A 23728-nucleotide genomic window follows, 5' to 3' on the forward strand; every position below is an offset into this window, starting at 1 on the left:
GTAAAATCTTAATCACTCACCTGCTGGAGAGTGATCTTTGCAATCATTTTGTAAGAATTGTTTCTTCATTGCTGTTCTTACTATCTTCAACCAAATCTGCTAATATCTCTTGGCTGCACTTTGCTGAGCAGATGCACAAAAGGAAAGCTGCAACAGTAGCTACATTTTTCTCCCTCATAACTTATTTTTAAGGAGGGCAATAAAATGTTTATTCATAGGGTTTGGGGTTTTTACATCGGGCAACAGCCCAATCTGTGTTTTCTGACTCGAAAATTCAAGTGAGTGAGCACAAAAGACCCTGGCTATGTCTACACTGGCATGATTTTGCACAAGAACTCTTTTGTGGAAGAGTTCTTGTGCAAAAACTGTTCCAGAGGAGAGCGTCTACACTGGCAAGGACGCTCTTGCACAAAGGCACATGCCAGTGTAGATGCAAGAGATGTGCTTTTGCGCAAGAGCGTACTTGCCAGTGTTGACGCTCTCTTGCGCAAGAAAGCTCTGATGGCCATTTTAACCATAGGGCTTTTTTGCACAAGTAATTCATGTTGCCTGTCTACACTGGACTCTTGTGCAAGAACAGTTGCACAAGAGGGCTTATTCCTGAGCGGGAGCATCATAGTTCTTGTGCAAGAAGCACTGATTTCATACATTAGAATGTCAGTGTTCTTGTGCAAGAACTCGCGGCCAGTGTAGACAGGCAGCAAGTTTTGGTGCAAAAGCAGTTGTTTTTGCGCAAGATTGCACCAATGTAGACACAGCCCCTGTGTTTCTGGCACATTTGAACATGTGACTCTTCACCACCTTTGTGCCTCCCCAGTCCCAGGACTTACTGAGATTATATTGGGCCCCCCAGCAGAACATAGACTAGTCCCTCAGGGCTGCTCCAATTTTTGCCAAATGCCCACAACAGTAAGGGGCCATCTTATCAAGCAACAATCTCTCAATTTCAGTAGAGTTTTGGCCATGGACAATTTCCTTTGCCCACTACTCTAGCCAGGATGAGAGAGGGTGGTAGAATCTGACCCCATGTGGTTTTCTTTTGTAGTCCATGCAGATTACAGTATGTCTAACTGACCCAGTAAACAATACTGTGTGTATATACATTTGTCCACTGAAAGTCGTCACGTTATCTAGTTCACTTTGATTTTTAAGATTTTTTTTTATGACTTCAAACGCTGTCTACCATTGCAGAAGTTGTGCATCCTGGGATGCAAGAGGGGATTAATATGCCATAGTGTACATCTCTGCATAAATCTCTATGGGAAGTCAACATTGATTTACTACAGTTGTGGTTATACCTCAAAGTTTGTTTGAAAAATATTGTGGCTTTCAGTTTTGCTGTCCGTATTTGCCATTCTGAAGCACAGAAATAAGATCATAGCATCTCATTGGGACCAATTTTCTTTTGCACGTTTTAAAAGTGCAGAGGTTTCAATGATCTAATAACTGTATTTCTCTGCTTAACAAGAGAAACACTGTAATATTTCTCCACTTGTTACTAGTGTCCCTCTCCTGATGCTTTATTATTAACTATAGATTAGCTTTTCTGAAAAGAATGCTATCTTGTTCTGACAGATTAGGTCGTTCCTATTGTTCTCTTGAGCTACTCTATAGGACATACTCATTTTCTAAGGAGGAGAGCTAAAATTTCAGACAACTATGTTTTTAAAATAAAACTGTATAATTAAATTACTCTTTGGTCAAGTAGACTGGGACTTTCAAAGAGGTCTATGGGAATGAGGTACCTAATTCCCATTGACTTTCAATCAGAATTGGGTGCCTGATTCCCCTACACCACTTGGAAAATCTAAACCTAGGAATGATCTCTAGCCTCTGTAGGTCAGAAGCTGGGAATGGGTGACAGGGAATGATCACTTAATTATGTTCTGTTCCTTCCCTCTGGGGCACTTGGCATTGGCCACTACTGGAAGACAAAATACTGGGCCAGATGGAACTTTGGTCTGACCAGCATGGCCCTTCTTATGTTTTTATGTTCTTGTACCATCTGATCCTTTAGGATTATCTCAACAAACTGGTAGATATTAATGAAAGTTGGATCAGTGGATGACAAAGGGGTTTCTTTCATCTTTGTTGCAAATTAATGTAGATTAGTTGGTTTAATGTCATGAACTCATTGCAGTTGAATGGGCATTTCTCAGAGAGTTGTTTTAGTCATGTGCCAGTTGTTACAGAAAGGCTATGTCTACACTCACAGCTTCTTGTGCAAGTAATATGCAAATGAGGCTAAGCGTGGAATATTGCTGAGCCTCATTTGCAAACCTAATGAGCCACCATTTTTTTTCAGAAGAGGCTCATGAGCAAGAAGGAGCGTCTACACTGCCCCTTCTTGTGCAAGAAAAACCCTCTTGTGCAATGCCGTTCTTCCTGAAAAATAATAGGACCCATTAATATTTTGAAAGTTTCACTGGAGAGAGCTTTGGGTCCCTCGTGGGAAGTGCAAAGTTCATACATGTATTTTACCCATTGTTTCAATATCTATTCTTTGTGATTGGTTGTGGCTGCCAGTTATTTCTTTACCGCCTTCTCAGAAATGGGAGGGCTTTCCACTACTGGTCCATTTTAAAAAATCCTTTGCTGTTGCCACTAAATTTTATGGAAACCATAAAATATCTTTTGGCTTTGACTTGAAGCACAAGGAGAGAATGTTTGTACAATGAACACCAGCCATTGTCAGTGTTAATGTATAATATCTTTTGGCAGAGATGTCTGTAAAGATTTTTTTTGGCAGCCAAATGTTACTTCTATTTCACTCAGAACACACATCTGTTATAGGACAGGAAGAATAACAGGTTATATTAATATCAGCTACAGGCTGTTTTATTTCTTTTTTATTTTTCTATTGCTTTCTTTTCGGTAAGTAGTGGTGACAATTTGATGCAAAACAGGTTCTTTTCAAGTCTTTCCAAATTGTCGGAGAAATAAACTTTTCTGGACATAAAACTATTGTAAAACTACTAAGAGGTGTGTTGAAAGTTTACATATGATTATCTTAAATATATTAGAAAAACACTTGGAAAAGATATCTCTTCCTTAAGTCAAGTACTACAGTTAGACTTCACCAGTTTCTAATACATTATATAATTAATACCCAAGATGACAATCTCCAAATCACCTAGGAATAATTTTTAGAAATGTACTGCACATAAAAGCCCCTAAGGAAAGTACATAGGAAGAGTAATTGGTAACATGCATTAGAATTGCCTTCTAAGTATCTAATAAGACAGTTCCCACTTAAATACAAATGACACATGGCAAAAGAGAGGAAGGAAGATCAAATGATACATTTTCATGTCTTTCCCTATTATTTCTCCCCTTAATGTCTCACTTGATGAGAATACAATACTTGCTAACCAAATAGTTTAGAAAACCAAAAATAGTATATCTACGTATTTTATTTGCATGTGGTAAAAATTTTAAAAAGGAAAAACTCTATATAGTGACACAAATTCCACTCAGGACTTTCTAGTAAATGGATATAAAACTAGTCTTGACTCTGTGAGACAGAATTTATAGACAAAATAAAAATGTTTGACATAAAAAGTTAGTGGGGATTTCACTGTTTCATGACCACACAAGCAAGCTGTATCTAAATCATACTACCAGATATAAAGAATAAGCTGAGAATGGCAAGTGTTGACAGGTGCCTCTGCTTATTTCTGGTTACACTGCTTTAGGAAATCAGCTTAATAACACTTTTTTTTTAATTTCTTCAGAAAATCACTAACTTTTGACTCTTGGTCCATCTCTACTTAAAATCAACATGTTCCCTTCTGCATTGAGCTACAGTTTAAAGAAGTAGGCACAGGCACAATGACTGAAATGGACCGTGGGCTCTCTAGGCCTCTGTCTGCTGCTGCTACTTAATCGCATCATAAAAACATAGGCTGGACGAGGCCTTGAGAAGCATCAAGGCCAGCCCCCTGTTTTGAGGCAGGACCAAGCAAACCTAGACCCTCCCTAACAAGTGTTTCTTTAACATGTTTTTAAAAACGTCCAGTGATAGGGATTTTACAACCTCCTTGGGAAGCTTATTCTAGGATCTTACTCCTTGTATACCTAGAATTTTTTTTTCTCCTAGCATCTAAACACAATCTCCCTTGCTACCTTCAATGGACATGGAGAGCAATTGCTCTCCATTCTCTTGATTATCTCTCTTAGTAAATATGAATTCTGTTAACAGGTCACCCCTTCAGTCTCAAGATTAAATATGTCAATTTGTTAAGGTTTCTTCAGAGGTCAGATGATGATCTAAACGTTTTATCATTTCTTTTGCTCTCCTCTAGACTCTCAAATCTGTCTGCGTCTCTCCTAAGGTGTGATGCTCAGAATTGGACAGAGTACTCCAAATGAATCTTCACCATAGCCTAGTAAAAGGGGATAATTATTTTCTGTCTTACATACAACACTTTTGTTAAAGCACCCCAGAATATTAGCTGTCTTGCAACTGCATCACACTGGTTCTAATCCAGTTTGTGACTCAATATAGCCCCTAGGTGCTTTTCCCCCTTCCCCCTGCCCCCCCCCCCCCCAGTCCTGCTGCCAAACATAGATATTCCTCATTTTAGTAATGCATTAGATGTTTCCTAACCGCAGTACTTTTCATTTGTCTTTATTGAATTTAATCATGTTGCATCCAAACCATTTCTCCAATTTGTCAAGCTTGCTTTGAATTTTAATCCTGTGCCCCGAAATGCTTACAACCCTTTCACTCAATTATCCAATAATTAATGAAAATATTGAATAGTACCAAACCTTGGACTAGCCCCAGTAGGACCTCCTTGCGTAGGCCTTCCCAGTGTGCCAGTGAAGGTATGATGATAATATTCCCTGTAATCTTTTCCTTCCATGCACGGAATACATTTGTATGGTCAAATGTACACCAAGAGTAGAAACAAAAAACCTAACTGTGGGTGTTCTGCTAATCAGCTGGGTGGCATTTGAATCCCTCCTGAGCAGTCGTACAAGTCCACAGCTTACAGGGAACACCACTGATAACTACTCTGAGTATGGTCTTTCAACCATTTTGTGCACCCATTTTACAGATATTTCTTCTAGACCATAGTTTCTTTATGAGAATGCCACATAGTTCTATGTTAGAAGCCTTACCAAAATCAAGGTATTACCTCATTCTGGTTCTTCTGAGGCATTCTGGGCCTGAAATATGCATATTGCTCATTTGACAAAGCAGCTACAGGTTATTTGTGAAGACAGAGTATTCCTGGTAACTCAAATGTTCTTTATTTTTTCATATGTATGTGGCAGTGCTGAACAGAGCCCAGGGTCAGCCGGGAGGAGCCTGATGCTGGGCTCCTGCAGCAGCATTTCAGAGCGATTGCACATGTGGAGCCTGGGGTCTGGCCCCAGGCTCCAAGTGGCACTGCTGTTTTGAAGTATCCCCTCATTTCCCCCCCCCCCTCCCGCTGTCTCTTTCTGATAGTGGGGGGAGCAACTAATCAACAAGATTGTCAACTATCCAATAAGTCCTATTCTGAAACATACTTGTCCATGGAAATACATTTTTATTCAAAAGAAATTTGAAAAAAAATTATGGAAAACCCCCACAATTGACATGCCAGTGGTATTTGCAGGGAATAGTAAGGAAAGATTATTATCTCAGTTTTTTTGTGTAATTTCAATCAATTTACAAGTAATAAATATATAAATAACAGTAAGTGACAATGCTGCTACATTAGTGTGCTATGGATCTAATCCAAATTGCAGTGAAATCAATGCAGGTCTTTCCATTGATTTCAGTAGGTTTTTGATCAGACTGCATATGAAAATCTGTTTATCTTCCTTATCACCCATCCCTGTGTGAGAATCATCAGAGATGCCAAAACCTTTATTCATGTTGACTAATACCGTAATTCACAACAGTACTCAGTGGGACTGCTCACGGAGTAGGGTGCTACGCCACATGGGTAACAGAAACTGAAATCAAGAAGTTAGAAATAGACTTGAGGTACACAATTCTCATTCAGGTCCAGGTGTTGAAGCTCTGAAAGTTTAGAGGTGTTCAGATCTGGCATTTGGCTCAGACCACTATGATTGGACCAGATCCAGTTTTGGATTGTGAAACTTCAAAAAAATGGTGATTTTCAGATTTTGTTTTGGCACATTCTTTTAAGAAATCTAAAGTTCCTAAGCATGATGAAATCATGTGGGTGTAGAGGTAGATAGTACGGGCATTTGTAAGAAACATTCAGTTAAGAAGTGGGGTAATAAAAGTTGTGTTTCTTGATTAATTTGTTTGAATCCTGACATTTCAAAGAATGCTTATCCTTCTCATAAAGAAACAGCAAATAGTCTAGCAGCACCTTTAAGGCTCGTCTAGATTACACTAGAGTGTCAAAAGAGGATATGCAAATTTAGTGGGAAATTGCATATCTTCTTCCGATCTCACTTTCGAAAGCAGAGCTTTTGAAAGTTAAAGTAGTTTAGACGCTGCTTTTTCAGCGAACCTCCCCCCCCCCCGTCAAAAAGTCGCTTTTCCCAAAAAATGAGGCTTACACGGATTTTCGACAAGGGGGGGAATGCTGAAAAACCTACGTCTATTTTCATTTTCAAAGGCTCTGCTTTCAAAAGAAAGATCCAAGAAAGATAGGCAAATTCCTGCATAATTTGCATATCCTCTTTCGACACTAGTGCAGTCTAGATGAGCCCTTAGAGACTAGGAAATATGTACATGGTAGTATGAGCTTTCATGGGCACAACCCACTTCTTTTGTTGTTTTTTTTAAAAAAATTTCAGTTACAGACTAACTCTGTTACTCCTCTGAAGCTTTTATTCTTCTCATAATGAATCGTAATTATTTTTGCTCTCTCTGGTATATTAGGAATCCTTTATATTTATGAAGGTTCTCATACGGCCTTCATCTGAGCACCTCACAGTTGGTAATTACTCACAACAGCTGTAGAAATGAAGAAGTTATGTGCTTATACCATTTTGCATCTGAGGAAACATCATCCCTGAGAAATTTAAAGAAAGTTAAAGAGGTCCGTTGCTGAGCCAGGAATTTAACTCAGGTTTTCAGAGTCAAAGACATGTGCCTAATCTATTAGATCCTTTGTCCTTTCTTTCTTAAAAAGGCACCAGCATTTACTCTACTGGGAGAAAATTAAATGTCAATATGTGTAGTTAGATATGAATTAAATATTAAACGTATTCACCCATAGAGTGGATACAGAAACCCTGCCCACAACTTCACACATCTGCCAGAATAAAATGGGCAATATTTGGTGTAAGCTATATTGTCCATATCAGCTCAAGGAATGAGGTGCCTCTCTGAATATTACTGATTACTTAAAACATGAAAGGAGAAATTGAGTTGTTAGGGTACAGTATATGACTGAACTTATTCATTCCAAGCTTATGCATCTGCTAGCATTACTATCAAAGTGAGTATGCCATAAATTCCAGTTCTCAGGAAGACAGATAAAATGCTTGTAGGGGAGGGGAGTAAAACCAAGCTAAAAAACACCAGAAGGAAGAAAGGTGACCAGCTTTCCTGACTGGATGCCATTTGTATCAATGCCATCATGTCTGTCTGGTCAGGAAAGTTTGCAACCCTAGAAGGAAGTACTGTGTGTGGTTTTTGTATTTTGTGGACACTGAAAAATCAAGCTAATTGTTTGCTAGATAGTAATCATCACATACCCAAATGACCAGTCAGTGGGCTATTGAATACTCCATTAATGAGAGCAATAATAGTCAGAAACTTATGGTCCATATGAAGAAAGGTAATGGGGCCAAGAATTGAGTGAATGCTGGTATAATTTGGCTAGCTAAGAAATTTATCTCTGATTAAAAAAACCACAAGATGCTTGCAGCTTTAGATATACTCTACATCACCTATAAGCAATGGAACTTTTCTCAAACTCGTGTATGATCTTAGAGCTTTGCTTGTATGTGTGAGAGATGGTATAGGTGGATGGGTTTAACTGATAGGCCTGGAGCCAAATTCCCAGAGATTTTCTGTGTTCAAAATCCAATTGTTATTTTTACATCTTGAGCCCATTTCTAATATATAGTCAGATTTAAGACCAATTAAGTAGTTTGGCACTAACTCTTGCTAATAGTTTAGCTATTGTTCAGTCATCATTAAATTATATAAAATAGGCATTTATCTTTTTAGACTATGGACACTTAAGTCTCTGTATTCTTGGGATTTTATTTATTTACTACTTTGCATGCTTGATAAATGGCAGCACATAAAATGTTTTCTTAACTAGGGATGTCTCATTAGTGTTTTTTCCTTTTATTGTCATAATAGCAGATACTGTGGAGTCTTCACACATTCTTGTGACTGTATTGTGTTTTTATCTATAATTATAAAGCAGTGCCTTTTATGTTTGCACAGGGCAGGTGAGATTAACTATAGCCTTGTGCTGAAACACTATCCTCAAAGAAAATGTAGCTGTATTAAAGGCATGGCTCTATTTTCTTGTGCCATTCCAGCTCCACTGTTTTCTAAAAAGCAAGCGTGCTCCGATACGGAAGGTGGAGACTGGGAAGCTGGCTCTGCTAAGCCTTGCCTAATGCAAACTGCTTTAGTATGCACATCACATCGTGCCAGCTATACTGCAGGGAGCAAGCAGTTATCGCACAAGCGTGCATCCTCAGAGCCAGGATAAACACTCCGTTACTCTCCCTCTAAACTGCTCTTCTGGGAGGGAGAGAAAATAAATAGAGAGAGAGAGCGAGAGAGAGAGAGGCATTTGAAGTAACCTTTTTAAGGAGAAGGCAGCAGCCAATAGAACCTTTTCTTATTTTTTTTCCACTTCTTACTAGAGAAATACGTGTTATCTCAGCAATTAAGGAGAAGAGCCAGCATCTAGGGTTCCAGGCTGTGAGGGGAAGTAGCAACTTGTACCAGGTAGGAAGCCCTTTCAGCATCCTCTTTAATTCATGCAGCTCAGTTACTACTTGCTATGTTACTATACTGTGGCTGACTTCTGGAGACCTTGTGTCTGTCAGCCACCATTCCCTGAGTGAGAGAGACCTTGGGGAGCCTTTAATTGTCAGTGACCTTCAGGGTATTTCTTGGAAAGGCACTAATACTTAGAGCTGGAAAGTAAGACAATCTAGACTTCCATCTAACTGCTTAGATGTATGCCTTTCGTATCAGGATGCAGCTGGTCGAAACTGCAGCTGTTACCCATCTATGAACCCACATCACAAATGAGTAAAAATTAGCCATTTTATAATAACAGAAACAGCTGCTCTGCATATTTAGCAACATTGATGCACTACTTTCCCAAACTTATTTCCATATATTCATTGTGTGCTCTAAAGTAAAGCAAATAGGCTTGAGCATATTCAGAGCTATTCCGACTATTACATTTTTCATAGTCACTCATGCATATTTCATCAAGACTTTTTATAAACTTTTCTGTTGCAGCCATGTCTTCTGTTGCAGATTGATACTTTGCCACTAAATAATAAGCAATACAAATAACCAGGAGCCTTAAACTGAACTACTGGCAGTACATACTTTCCAGCATTACTTACTGAAAGGCTGTTAGAATACCGGAAGCCCTCTACATGGTTTGGGAGGTGGGTGTGGAATGGGATGGATAACTGAGCTTTTGCTTTGCTCTTTTTTACTGCCTTTACTCTAGATTATGTGGAAAAAAAACCCAAAGCCCTACTAACCTGTTTTGAGATCCTTCTGTTCACAACTTTCTACCTGACATTTTATGATTTTGTTGAAACAAATAAATTAACCTTTACTTGACATTCACATAACCTTTTCCTGTTGCAATGGTCATGTGATTTAAGTTTCTTGTTAAAATCATTTGACAGTTAGGTATGTGTGTGGGTTTTTTTTTTTTTTTAAATTCATGGCTATTACATTTTCTGAGTCTAAATTAGTCTACAACAGCTATCAATGTTTTCTAAAACAGTGGATTCTGTTAAAGTTTTGTTGTTTAACGCTAAATGTAAATTATTGACTTTTTTTTTTTTAAGTAGTGGTTGAGTCTTAGGCAAACTTTTACAAAACGCATCATGGTTTTATTTGTAATACCAGACTCTGTGACTGGTGAATTCTGTTTGGTTAAAAAAAAAATTTTTTTAAAGGCACAAAATGTGAGCAAGAATACCAGGTCTCTGCTTTACTTTCACATAACAGAACTAGAAAACATGTGTTCGTAACATTCAGTTCTTAGGCCCACTAATTTCACAGGTGTTCAGCACCAGTTAATAGTAAACATAATTCTGTGCCTAGGCTTCTGATTGCATTCACTCTAATTTTTGCTTCTTCCTACTGCTTTATTTAATACTGAGACAAATAGCATCTGCAAAAATATTTTCATAAAGATGCGGCTTAAACGTGGTGGGGAAAACTTCTATTGAGTGTACTTTGTATGATTATCTGTATGTGTGGGTTTTTTTTTAAAAGTCTTTGGAATATTAAATGCCCCAGGAGCACACATGATATTTAGCATTTTTAATTATGCATTATAGTAAATCAATACTATGTAATTTACAAATATTTGCATATTATTTAGCCTAGATTAAGTCAGTCAGGTCCAAGGAACAATCTCGGTTTAAGTGCCCTGATGCCCTTCAGAGGAGTTTTATCCTCTATGCCTTATTTTTTTTTATTGAACTGACATTTGGGACACAGAAGTCCAGCTTCTTGGAGATTTCTCTATTATTTATAAGTACCAAGGTTTCAACCAGCATTTGCAGCACAAAGGTGGAAGAAAACCTGAGACAGAAAATTGACCACTGAACTTCTAGCTCCTTTGGTGCATCTTGCTGTAAGAAGAACACAATAAAGAAAGTGAAAACATGCCTTCTGTTTTTCTAGCAGTAAATATTCATTTACAGAATAACAACTTATAGAAATATTACCTATTTTTATTTTATGAATGAAATCTTCTAATGATTGTAAACTTTTCCATATTCCTTGTAGAATTAAATCTGTGCAACTTTTTTTTCCTGTTTGTAACTTCAGAATGTGACTTTAAAACCAATGTGTGTGGTGGTTTTTACATTGATTGTAGTGTGTGCTATGGAAAGGTGCAGGGTGAATGTTATCCTTGAGGACTCACATTCTTTATTTAATTATGCAACAGGTTGCAGACATGCAAGCCTCCTAATATTGTCCTCCCCCAGTTTTCAACCCTGAGTTGTAAGAAACCATCTTTAGAGAGTAAGGTTTGAATGCACATTAGGCTGTGATGCACTTTCGTGGGCTAGTCTGGCCCACGAAAGCACATCACCTATTAAACCAACTTGTTAGTCTTTAAAGTGCTACGTAGTTTTTCCTTTTGTTTTAGCTAGATCAGACTAACATGGCTACCTCTCTATTAGGGTGTGCTGATGCATGTCCTTTGTGAATCCCATTGCCTTTAATGAGTACAGGGGTATATGGTCATAGATCTCAATATTGGCAAAAGGCCTTTAAAAGTAGTTCAGTCTTTGACCAGTTCAACCTCTGAATTTTCATCTTAGATTGCCACTGTCATCAGCCTGTTTTGCTAGTGGGGTTTGTTATATGGGGCAACAGTCTACTCTGATTACAACTGAAATCACTATTCATGTCTCCTAATCCACCACACAGCTAGTTACCAATGTTGGCCACTACCTCACAGAGCTTTGTACCAGAGCTCTGAGCTCTGTTCCAGAATTCTGAGCTAGCCACACCTGTGTTTTGGGAGTGTGGCATAGAGCTTAGCTGCTGATCAGGTGAGTAAAAGTCCAAGCCATTTTGAAGATACTTTTGCTGCAATATGCAAATGTGAGGTTCAACTATACATGTAGAAGCAAATAGTATTGCTCCCCCCCCCTCCCCTCGGACTCTCTATTGAGATAAAATTGACTAGAAGATACAGTATGGGCACGTCTCCACTACATTGCTATGGTTGATCTTCCAGGGTTCGATTTCGTGGGACTAGTATAGACCCGCTAGATCAAACTCTAAGGCTGTGTCTAGACTGGCAAGTTTTTCCGGAAAATCAGCCGCTTTTCCGGAAAAACTTGTCAGCTGTCTACACTGGCCGCTTGAATTTCCGGAAAAGCACTGACGATCTCATGTAAGATCGTCAGTGATTTTCCGGAAATATTATGCTGCTCCCGTTCGGGCAAAAGTCTTTTTCCGAAAGACTTTTGCGCAAAAGGGCCAGTGTAGACAGCACAGTACTGTTTTCCACAAAAAAGCCCCGATTGCGAAAATGGCGATCGGGGCTTTTTTTGCAGAATAGCACATCTAGATTGGCCATGGACGCTTTTCCGCAAAAAGTGCTTTTGCGGAAAAGCGTCCTGCCAATCTAGATGTGCTTTTCCGAAAAAGCATTTCCAGAAAATCATGCCAGTGTAGACGTAGCCTAAGGGTTTCCCATCAGTGCTGGTACTCCTGCTTCTCATGAGGAGTAAGAGAAGCCAACAGGAGCATTTGCTCCCATCAGCCTCCGTCTATGTGGACAGCGTAGAAATGCGATATAGGATGCATAGACTCCAGTTGCGTAATTTATGTAGCACGAGTTGCTTATATTACTTTGACATTCTGATGTTGCGTAGACCTGGCCTATATGTTTAACCATAACATAAAGGTTATAATAGCACACAGGCTGGGATTCAAAGCTTCAGGATAAATAGGAATTCTTATGGGTCCCCCAAGTGGCCATTATCTCTTGATATCGCTTTATGTATTTTCATAAGATCTTTGTTTCTGAAATCAAAAGACTAAATGCATAACTCTGCTAATGCACTAAATGGCAAATTGAGGAATGATGATTCCATAACAATCCATCATTTTGTGTTTGGAGGAAAAGATTCCCCCTCCCTTTGTTTGTTTGAAAAAGAAAAAAAAAACAGATATATCCATGTTCAGAGGTTTGTTCCTTATAAGGTGTCTAGAATACAACTTTTTCTTAAGATGGAAACTTGGTGACCAATGAGACTCATATTTTGCTTTTTATGGAGTTAATTTCTGAGTTAAAATTGCAGCTAACTAATCTGGGCTCTGTTGCCAGCTTTAAAGAAAGAGCAAGTTACTTACCAGCACAGATTTTGAGATTTATTTAGGCAATAATCCCCAAGAAACCAGTCATTACTAGCAATTAACTGTTGGTTTGTTAGTTCACTAAGGACCATTAATGCTCTAACAAAGTGACTATTAACTAAAGCAGCAGCAGCCAATTTTAGGTGGCTATTGCTCTTACTCTGTCTTCTGTGTGGTATATGTGCTCTTTTATCTGTCCTCCCTTCCCCCCCTCATCCACTTTGTTTAGCTGCTAAAGTGTAGTTAACAGTTGGCTTTTCCCAATTAATGCTTCTTTAGTGGGGGGGGGGGAAGCACTGATATCCAGGCTGGATTTGTAATACATATATTTGAAAATAATAAACAGTAGCATGCAGTGTCTTATTCTGGTCCTATATCACTGTATCTTCTAATAACATTTGATACATGATGCAATTAATCAGAGATTAGTTATTATCATTTTATTGCTTAATTGAAAATGAAATACAGAATTCAAACAAAGTAAAAAAGTATTCAGCCAAACAATCCCAAATGTTAACTTTACAGCAGTTTCTCTGATGGAGGCTGTCCTCTGGATGGATGGAATTAAAAATAAAATAAAATCCCCCGACATTTTGGACTTCCCATCATTTCTGAGCATGTTCTGAACCAAAACAACACTGGAAACCTGCAGTTATAGTATAATGGTGAGATCCAGAAAATAAATTGGAGGCTAAGTGGGCTCTTAGTTGAATATAGTTTTAATACTGTATTTCATTCAGTATCATTTTTCAAGGATCACAAGAGGGAGAATTGGATAACTAATACGTTTTTCTTATTAACACAACCGGTTTGTTTTTTTTCTTCCTGGCTTATGATGGCAAAAAGACACTTCTTGAGTAATTGCCCCTCCTCCCTTTTTTTAATAGGTGTGGGCATGCTAACTTTTTAGCTAACAGAATTGAGGTGGGCAGCTCCAGTCAGCTGATTAGAACCATCAGAAAATATGCCATGTTGCAATGAAATGAAGGAAGATGGATTTAGGTCAGTATCTAATGAGCACTAGATACACTGCACATACATCCTATGCAGGAAAAACAAAAAGTGAAAAATGCAATCTGGAAAACTCAATTAAAATTGGCCTGTCATTTCCATTAGTCTTTAGTTTGACCTTTTCCCTGGTACAGAAATGTAAGAATACCAACCAAAAAAAAAAATACCCAATAGAATGATCAGATAAGTATTGTAGATGAACAAGCAGAAAGGCTTGTCAATATAATTTGGCATGCATTTTTGAAGACATTGTGATCTAGTACCCTAAGGCGGACTGGAGCACATTGGGTCCCTTTTTTCATACTTTTTTTGAAAAAGAACCTGTTTTTTTGCATATAGAAAATGAGGGGAATGGGTGACTAGTAGGGTCTTTAAAAACTTTGCATTAATTTGGTAAAACGGACCATGGTTGTCATGCTGAATATTTATATTTTATTTTGAAGTATTTCTTCAGATGGCTTCATCTGTTAAGTCATTCATCAGAGAACAACCTGCAGAATCATTCTGCTCAATATAATGCATAAAATGTACATCAAATGTCTGAAGTCACAAGTAAAGAAGCAAATGCATGCAATAGAAATTCAGGAAAGAAAATTGTCCTTCTGAAGTCCCCAAACTACTGGGTATATGCTCTTTTTGTGTGCTTGTTGCTCACTTCAGTGTTAATTGGAGTTACGTGCACACATGAAGAGGAGAATGAGAAAAGCAGTAAAGCTGAAGCAGAATACTTCATGGTAAATACCTTTATTTCTCTGTTTTTAATCTAAAAGTTACTAGTATTTAATGGATAAATTGTTCTTACATAAATTACACAAACTGAAAAATTGCCATTGGACAATACAAGGATAAGGCTAATCATAATAGTCTAGAATAGGTGGTAAACGTAACCTAGGCTTGCATAGAAAACATCTGTCAGATTTATAGTCAAAGTGGATTCAATAGCCTAACACGTAGCAGAATCTGGTCTTTGAAACTGCAGAAATGACAAGCTGCTGTTTTCCATTGCCAGGAAAAAAATGCTAGTATAGAGCAGCCAAAGAATAGCTTGCAATAGGCCAGAGGTCTGAAGTCTTTGCTGGATTGACTAATGTATTATTTGTAAGCAGTCCTGGTGAAACTGAGACTGCACACAGAATAAGACACTATGCAACATAAGCGAGAATAGCAGGATCTGGCCTAGTATACTTGTCATTTAATATGGTCATGGGTGTATTGATAGAAAATAATCACCTAGAATTAACATTTTAGATAAGTGAATGTAATTCTTTCAGAATGACAAGGGAATTACATGTTTCATTCACACTAATACGTAAGGAATTTGGTGTAATTTTTTTATTGCTCTGGATACCAAAGTTCAGTTACTAAAAGTTGAATTACCACCTATATTAAAGTGTTGCCATTGGGTGTCTCTGCAACTCCACAAAAACACAGCTGGATGTGGTACTTTCTGCCTGTTAATCAGAAGAATCTATTCAGTGCAATTGTAGTCGAAGAAGTCCATTTAACTCCCCCCAACTACTTCTGTGATACTCTCAATAACTGAGATTGATAACTTAATTTAAATGTTACACTCCCTTTGCCCATCCTACAGTATGCTGTCAATGTCACTGCCTTGGCATTTCCTAGTGCATTCTGTCGTCTGCTGTATTTATTTAGATTTATAACAACAACAGGATGAAGAATTGTTTGCCTTGAATTCTAGGTGCCTCTGGCATAGTATTAAAAATATATTCCTGTCTCCATGAAGATAGGCCTTGCAGCATGCTCTGTAATAAGCGTGGATTGTCAGGAAGGGACAGCTTTTACTTTTTGTGTATTGTACCTCCGTGGTAGTGGGAGGTAAATAATAAATAACAATGTAAGAATTACATCTTCTTACCAGGTGCTCCTTGGGTGTCCTTGAGTCACATCTGCTTACTTGACTAACACAAACATGTTTGGTGCTCTGAGCAATGTAAACCAAACACAGCTATGGCAGTGCGAGATTGAATCTCTTCTGCCTCATGCATCATCAACAAAATGCCTAGCACGCCTGTATGTGCTATATAAGAAATAGCAGAAATCGTATTAATAACGAAACTGTCAGCTAGATTGCAGTTTGTTCCTGGGGTTGATGTACTGGTGAGGCAGGGAGAGCAGAGTGTGATTTCTCAGAATCCAGCTGTGTTTGTAGTAGTGGCAGCTCAGGAAGTAATCTTTTGACTTATGAAACAAGCACATGTTATAGGAATACATTCTGCCTGCATAAAACATGAGTCCTTGAGCTCTATGCAGGTGGAGGCAGAGGAGGAGAAGGAGGAAAAAATTAGCGCACACACTCCAACCTATGCATCCCCCTCCTTCCTTAGCCTATTGACTGGAATAGCGGCCTCCTCTGCAGCACTCCTGTTTTCAGGGTATTGAAGCTATTGGATCTGTTGGTGTGGATCCCATGTATCCACAGTGGTAAAGCCAATATAAAAGCACTTTCCATGCTGATTAGCAGGTGCACAATATCCTCTGCACTTCTGTTTTACGTGTATCCCCTGCATTGCCTTTTCTCACCTCAAATGAGTTCTAGCCAATGAGAGTAAATGTAGAAATCTGACACTTTTCCCAGATATGGTCCTAAAATATCACTTTTGCATCTGGACCCAGATTTCCAAGTCCTGCAAGTTAGTGTGAAAGTTCCGTCTCACTCCCCTCCTCCCCCCATTGTCCAGAGAAGATGGGTGGAGTGTTGGGTGCAGCCTATTATATACAGGTGCCAACTGAATGGGGAGGTTTGGTTCAAAAGGGTCCAACATCTGCATGATCCTACACTTTTTGTACTGATTTTTACTTTGCCAGATTGATGTAATAAGCTACTATCTACAAAAATGTATAATTCCACCCCAGTCTACATGCTGACAGATGTGAAATGTTCACTTAGCTTTACCAGAGCTGTCTCAAAATAGAAGTTTGAAATGCTTTTATGGCTGATCATCCCAATGTTAAAAATAGGAATTTCTTTTGTTGTACTATTCATCTGCAGTGGTACAGATAGTTAAAGCCTGGTGAAATATTTTTTATTGGAAAATTATAAATATTCTTTCCTCATGTGTAGACCTGTTTGGAAAGTTGGACTCTGGCATGGAGTAGTCATAAATTATTTTTGAAAATTAAATATTTATTCTGCAAGGAAATTTAACAGTAATTATAAGATTTTTGGACTCATTAAATTGTTTTAATCTATTTGGTATTGCACCTTTTTACTATCACCCTTTTGAAACAACTCAATGAAACTAAAGAGGAAAATTTAAAACGATAAGAAGGCTGTATTAGTCGGATAGAGTATTAGGTTCTTTCAATTAAATGTTAATACAGTCTGTAAAACTGGTATCTTAGGTATTTCATTGACACTGGAAGAGATTTACTAATAAATTCAAGTAAATCCTCAGAGTTACTCAGTGAAATCTGCCAGTTTCTCTAGTATGCAACCGGTTAATATCATATGTATTGGCACTTCAGAAAGCTTGCTTAATATTTAAATTTCTATAAAGTCACACTTGTTTGGGGTGGAAAAATATGTACAAATATACTCCAAAAGTTTCTGTGACAATCAAGAGTGAGACCGTGGGATGCTCCTTGCCTTTTCAGGGAAGAAGGCACCAAGAACCCGTATCCCACAAAGTAGAAAAATGTGTGAGCAAAAGTGTTAGTATAGGGAATTGAAAAGGGTAATTGCCTTCTTCGTCAGAAAGTAATTCCCCCCCCCCCCCCCCCCCCCCGATCAAGAAGTATAAGAGCAGGGAACATGATTTTTCCTGTAGGTTGAAGTGAAGAATTTCTTTCCCCTTGCTGAGATGAAATTTCATCATGAATTAATGATGAACAAAAGAGTTATACCCCTCACACATAGAATTTTTCGATGATGGAGTTACCTATTTGCTGATTTGCCCAGGATAAGTCACTATTCAGCAGACAGCAAAAATGTAGAACAGGATTGACTTGCGGTGGGTGAATCTCCAACCTTAGAAGCTGTCCGTGGATAAGCACCCACAGTTTCAGTGATTACTCAACAGATCAGTCATCCTGATACCTGGCAATCACACCAGGGTAGGCATTCTTGAAATATTTCCAATAGAACTGCATGAGACTGGCTGCACTCAGGTTTAGTCATTTATGCTTCCAATTTCAACCAGAACTAGAAAGTGCAACTTCAAGAAAAGCAATAGGGAGAAAACATGTTTCAGAGGCACAAAAAATATTTATTTTAAGGGATGGACAAAGGCTTCTATCAGTTTCCCTGTTGTCCTCTGTCTTGCTCATCCCTCAAATATACCCTTTGGTTTTCCAGTGGCCACAGGAAGGTAAAATGTCCAAATGGTGTTTTTCACAGTTCACTGGTGGAATAAGAATGAGAGGTATTTCCTTTGCACCAGAATGACAAAAAGGATACATTTTGTCTTTTCAGGTGCCAAACATTAAACAGAGTCTGCATTTATACTACCACTGAAAAGGAGTCAGCGATCTGGACTGCAAAACAATTACATGTAAATGGTACAAAAAACAGGACTGCGTAGCACTTTAAAGACTAACAAGATGGTTTAATAGGTGATGAGCTTTCGTGGGCCAGACTCACTTCCTCAGATTGAATAGTGGAAGAAAATTGTCACAACCATATATACCAAAGGATACAATTTTAAAAAATGAACACGCATGAAAAGGACAAATCAAATTTCAGAACAGAAGGGAGATTGGGTTGGGGGGGAAGAGGGAGAGGTAAATGTCTGTGAGCTAATGATATTAGAAGTGATAATTGGGGAAGCTATCTTTGTAATGGGTAAGATAATTAGCATCTTTATTCAAATTTGTGTGTAAAGTGTCTCCACAGTCCAATTAAAACTCAGATCAGTCCAAGACTCTAATGATGGTTGTGATAGTGAGGTTGGGGTACTCTGTGCACGTTAACTTGTAACTACATTGTTAACAGGGTTTTTAAGCTTCCCTGTTGAGGTAATACATTCAACATTGAGATGGATCACCGCAGATTGTATAATGGCTGTGGTCTGTAAATGACACACATGCCTGTTGACTTTTCAGCAGCTTTTTGGAGTGTACAAATGCTCTTGAACCTGGCTGTAAAAACTCATTTCAAAGTCATCTTAGGAAACCTTCAGTGCCAACTTATCAGAATGCAAAGATTAAGTGTGCCGAGGCTCTTCCAACAAGATGAGGCAAGGCTGCAGTTAGTTCATTTTTGTTATCACTGAACGAGATTAAATAGGGTTTACAATCAGCCACTGACTGTAACAGTTTTGTTCCTTTGTGCTGATTAAAGGGGTGCAGTGTAAGACCAGCAGAGACAGGTTTTTTGTTTTTTAAAGCAAGGGAAATAATGAAAGATTGCTGGGAGCTTCTGAGTGAGTACATTTTTAGAACTTGTGGATAGAGTAAGCACAGGGGATGAAGATGCCAAAATCAGGTACCTACCTGCAGTTCAAGAGTAGAAACTTTTAAAATTGTTCTCAGTCTAAATGCTCCATTAACCAAGTCTCCATAGACTGCCAGGCTGGAACCAATAAGGGTGAGAGGTAGCTTGTGATAATTCAAGTGGTTTTCCCATTAGGAGTTACAGCTGTATCTGCCAATTACATCTTCTAGTTTCAGTGAGACAATAGGTATTTTCAGGAAGAAAAACCTTTTCAAGGAAACCCATAGCAATGCTGCTCCATTGTGATAACCTCTGTAGGAAGCAAACCTTAAGCGATAGACTTGGGTTTGCGTGTGGGATGGCCTTTCAACATACCTAGTTTTTTGTCATTGAAGTAATATAACAGAGCTCTTTATTTATCTGTAAGGAAAGACTGTGACTGTCAGATACTGACACTAATCCACCCACAGTTTTATTTTTCTAGTTTCCAAATTTCCTTTAAGGATTCTGCGTGTTGTAATGCACCACATGGGTGTTGTCGTATGACAATTAGAACTATCCGCAGGCTATGTCTACACTGCAGGCTTTTGCTGGCAGAGAGTATGCTGATGAAGTGCTCATTAGCATTTGTCACACTGTCATTTGCACAAAAACAAGCAGTGTAGACGGGTCCGTTTTGTGCAAAAAGAGGTTTTTGTGCAAGATCCCTAATGCCTCAAAAAAGGTGGTATACAAGATCTTGCACAAAGAGTTTGGGGGTTTTTTGCGCAAAATGGAACCGTCTACACTGCTGGTTTTTGCACAAAAACCTCTTGTACAAAAATCATTGGCAGAGAGATGCAAATGACAGCAAGATAATTGCTAATGAGCACTTCACTAGCATACTCTCTGCCGGCAAAAGCCTGCAGTGTAGACATAGCCTAAGTGTATTTAAAATACTGAGCTGAAACCCAACAGCTTTGCTTATTTTGTACTCGGTTTGCCTGTTCTGATTTCATGTGCACGCCTTGCTACATTAGCCATTCTGAGTCTAAGGCCATTCTAAATGTTTGAGAAGAGGGGCAGGGGTGATCACCTTGACCTGTTGGACAGGAAAGTAATTGAAACTAACAAAAATTCCTTCCTTCTTGTGCTCCCCAGTTGGTGTTTATTCAGCATATTTTTTATTTCCATTCACTCATTCTCATTTCTTGTCATTGTTGCTTTCAAGCTGCTTCTCTCTTGTTAGACTCAACTGGTATTTCGGAAAGCAATAATGCTTTGCTAGGGTGTGAAATCAGTGGGCATGGTTGGGGAGGCAGTGCTGTGTCTGAATAGCCAACTATGACAAGTGTTGAAGAGAGAGACAAAAGTAAGTAAGGGTACGTCTACACTACAGCGCTAGTTCGAACTAACTTAGTTCGAATTAGTTAATTCGAACTAAGCTAGTTCGAACTAACGCATCTAGAACTAAAAACTAGTTCGAACTAGCGTTTGGCTAGTTCGAACTAGTAAGTCCACATTGAGTGGACTCTGAACAGGGCTTAAGGATGGCCGGAAGCAGTGCCGGCAGGGCATAAAAGGAGGACTTAGAGCATGGAGATGCTGTCTCAGGCTAGCCGAGGGCTGCGCTTAAAGGGTCCCGACCCCCACCCCGGACACACAGTTCTAAGGGGTGCCCCGCTTGCAAAGAAGTTCTGGCTTGGAGTGCCCTGAGTGCCCACACTGGGCACATCACACCACTCGGCCATCAGCCCGGCTGCACTTGCCGCAGGCTGCCATCTGGGGAGAGGGGGCAATTGGGGGGCTGCAGGAGAGCTTCCACCCCCAGAAGCCTGCAGAGCCAGCCCAGTCCTCCCCATCGGGGGCTCGTACCCCATTCCTCCCTCACCTCCTTCCACTTACCCTTCCCTAGCCCCCCTTCTTATTGATGTACAAAATAAAGATAACGTTTCTTCCAACATTGACTCTGTCTTTATTGAACAAAACTGGGGGAGACTGGGAAAAGGAGGTGGGAGAGGGGAAGAGAAAGGCTGGGAGAGGGGAGGGCAACTAACATGATCAGGGGTTGGGAACAGGTCCCAGATGAAGAGAGGCTACAGAGACTGGGACTGTTCAGCTTAGAAAAGAGGAGACGGAGGGGGGACAGGATAGAGGTCTCTAAAAGCAGGGGTTGGGTGGAGAGGGTGCATTCAGAAAAGTTCTTCCTGAGTTCCCATAAAGAAGGACTAGAGGACACCAAAGGAAAGGAATGGGTAGCAGGCTTGAAACTAGTAAGAGAAAGTTGTTGTTGTTCTTGACAAAGCAAATAGTTAACCTGTGGAACTCCTTGCTGCAGGAGGCTGTGAAGGCTACAACTAGAACAGAGTTTAAAGGGAAGTGAGATCAAGTGATGGAGGTTGGGTCCATGGAGTCCTATTAGCCAGAGGGTAGGAGTGGTGTCCCTGCCCAAAGTTTGTGGAAGGCTGGAGAGGGATGGCACGAGACAAATGGCTTGGTCACTGTCTTCGGTCCATCCCCTCCAGGGTCCCTAGGGTTGGCCGCTGTTGGCAGACAGGCTACTGGGCTAGATGGACCTTTGGTCTGACCCAGGACGGCCATTGTAAGCTCAGGGCTCAGTGTCGGGGGTCTCAGTGGACCCCCTTGATTTTCATGCACACCTGGTCCTGGGTGGCCAGGCTGGCAGCTCTCCTGCCCTAGACGGCCACTTTCCTGTGCCTAGTGCGGAGATCGTGGACGAGGTCCACGATGTCCGCACTAGCCCAGGAAGGTGCCCGCCTCTTGCAGTCCAGGGCAAGCTCCCGGGAGCCGCCAGCCTGGTCCCGGGAAGAGGGGGTGGGCTGGGGGGCATCGGGTGGGTGGCTCTGTGCCGTGCCAGGTGCAGGGTCTGCTAGCTGGGTGCTGGCAGGCTTGCACCTGGCACGGGCACCGTAGCCAGCCCGTGCCCCTTTAAGGGGTCCGGGGCCGGGAGGGGGGCATAGAGTTTCCCTGGTGTTGGCCAGAGTGGCCACCAGGGAAACCTGGGGAGGGCTAGCCTCCCACTAGTTCGAACTAAAGGGCTACACAGCCCTTAGTTCGAACTAGCTAGTTCGAACTAGGCGTTAGTCCTCGTAAAATGAGGTTTTCCTAGTTCGAACTAAGCGCTCCGCTAGTTCGATTCAAATTCGAACTAGCGGAGCGCTAGTGTAGCACCTATTAAAGTTAGTTCGAACTAACGTCCGTTAGTTCGAACTAACTTTGTAGTGTAGACATACCCTAAGAGACCAGGATAGAGGCCATCGCAAGAAAAAACAAAACCAATAACTTGCAGTGGGAGAAAATGGGGTAAAAGAATAAAAATAGATAGGAGGAAGTGAAGTAAGAACACCAGGGCTTGCTTATTGTGTAAGTGCCACTCCTTGGTGAAGGCTACAGATTAAATCACTTACCTTAAGAAGTCATGACACAGTTAAGAAAATCCTACAAAATATTAGGTAGCTAAAGATACAGAGCGAGATGCTCAAGTGCTTCTCAGAAGTATTCAGTGCAGCCACAGTGGGAAGGGCCCGTAGACAGCTTGAATTCATTTTTGCACTCCACTAATCCTGGTACCACTTGGGTGCTGATAGTCATGGCATAAATTAGAAGAACCAGAAGGTATCTCAGACATGTGCAGGCTACCTGTGTCCATAAAGGGGTTGTTCTGGATCTGGGGAACACCAAAAGATCTGTAATACCTCATGTATCATAGGGTTGCTCTATATAGAAAACAGACAATAACTGTGTCTCACATCCTAATGTATAATAATTGTGGCTATAAATCTTGCCCTTTTAATGCAGGCTCCTATTATTAGAATGTCAACAAACATCTGAAGGGGACAACTGCTCAGAATATCTAGGCCGAAATATTCAGGCCTTGTCAACAGAGTTCTTTTGCTGCATTAGAGAACCAGAGAGGATTTATATTTCACTTTTGTCACTGAGTTATGGACCTAGTCTATTTAATAGACAGTGTTCAGACAAGCAAGAATGTACCCAATGACAAGCATAAGCAGGATCTGCATCAATGATTCCATTACAGCCAGCTGGAATGCGACGGATATACTGGGTGTGGTTCTGTAAATACAGTTCACCCAGTTTGCTTAGACCTGCTAGATACTCAACTGTTAGAATGGTGTTTTGCCCGTTGTAACCAATTTTGCTGTTGAGGGGTCACAAGCTGTGTTAATCCTAAATGCAAGATTTTTAGGATATCAACACCAATGCTTGTAGTTATCGGGAATGCAGAAAAGTCAGACTGTGTTTAACTCAGTTCAAAGGGGAGAAATTGT

The 23728-nt window shown here is 39.9% G+C and overlaps 1 protein-coding gene across 1 annotated transcript in view; it reads left to right on the forward strand.

The window, feature by feature from the left end:
* Window positions 1-23728, forward strand: part of TENM1 (teneurin transmembrane protein 1) — a 1699828-nt gene that overhangs the window by 14124 nt on the left and 1661976 nt on the right. Inside the window, exon 2 of the mRNA XM_075940969.1 lies at window positions 8812-8896. The gene's annotated coding sequence lies outside the window, so the exon portion shown is untranslated. The remainder of the gene's footprint in view (window positions 1-8811; window positions 8897-23728) is intronic.

This window comes from Pelodiscus sinensis, chromosome 13, assembly GCF_049634645.1.
Source record: "Pelodiscus sinensis isolate JC-2024 chromosome 13, ASM4963464v1, whole genome shotgun sequence".
Taxonomy (NCBI): Eukaryota; Metazoa; Chordata; order Testudines; family Trionychidae; genus Pelodiscus; species Pelodiscus sinensis.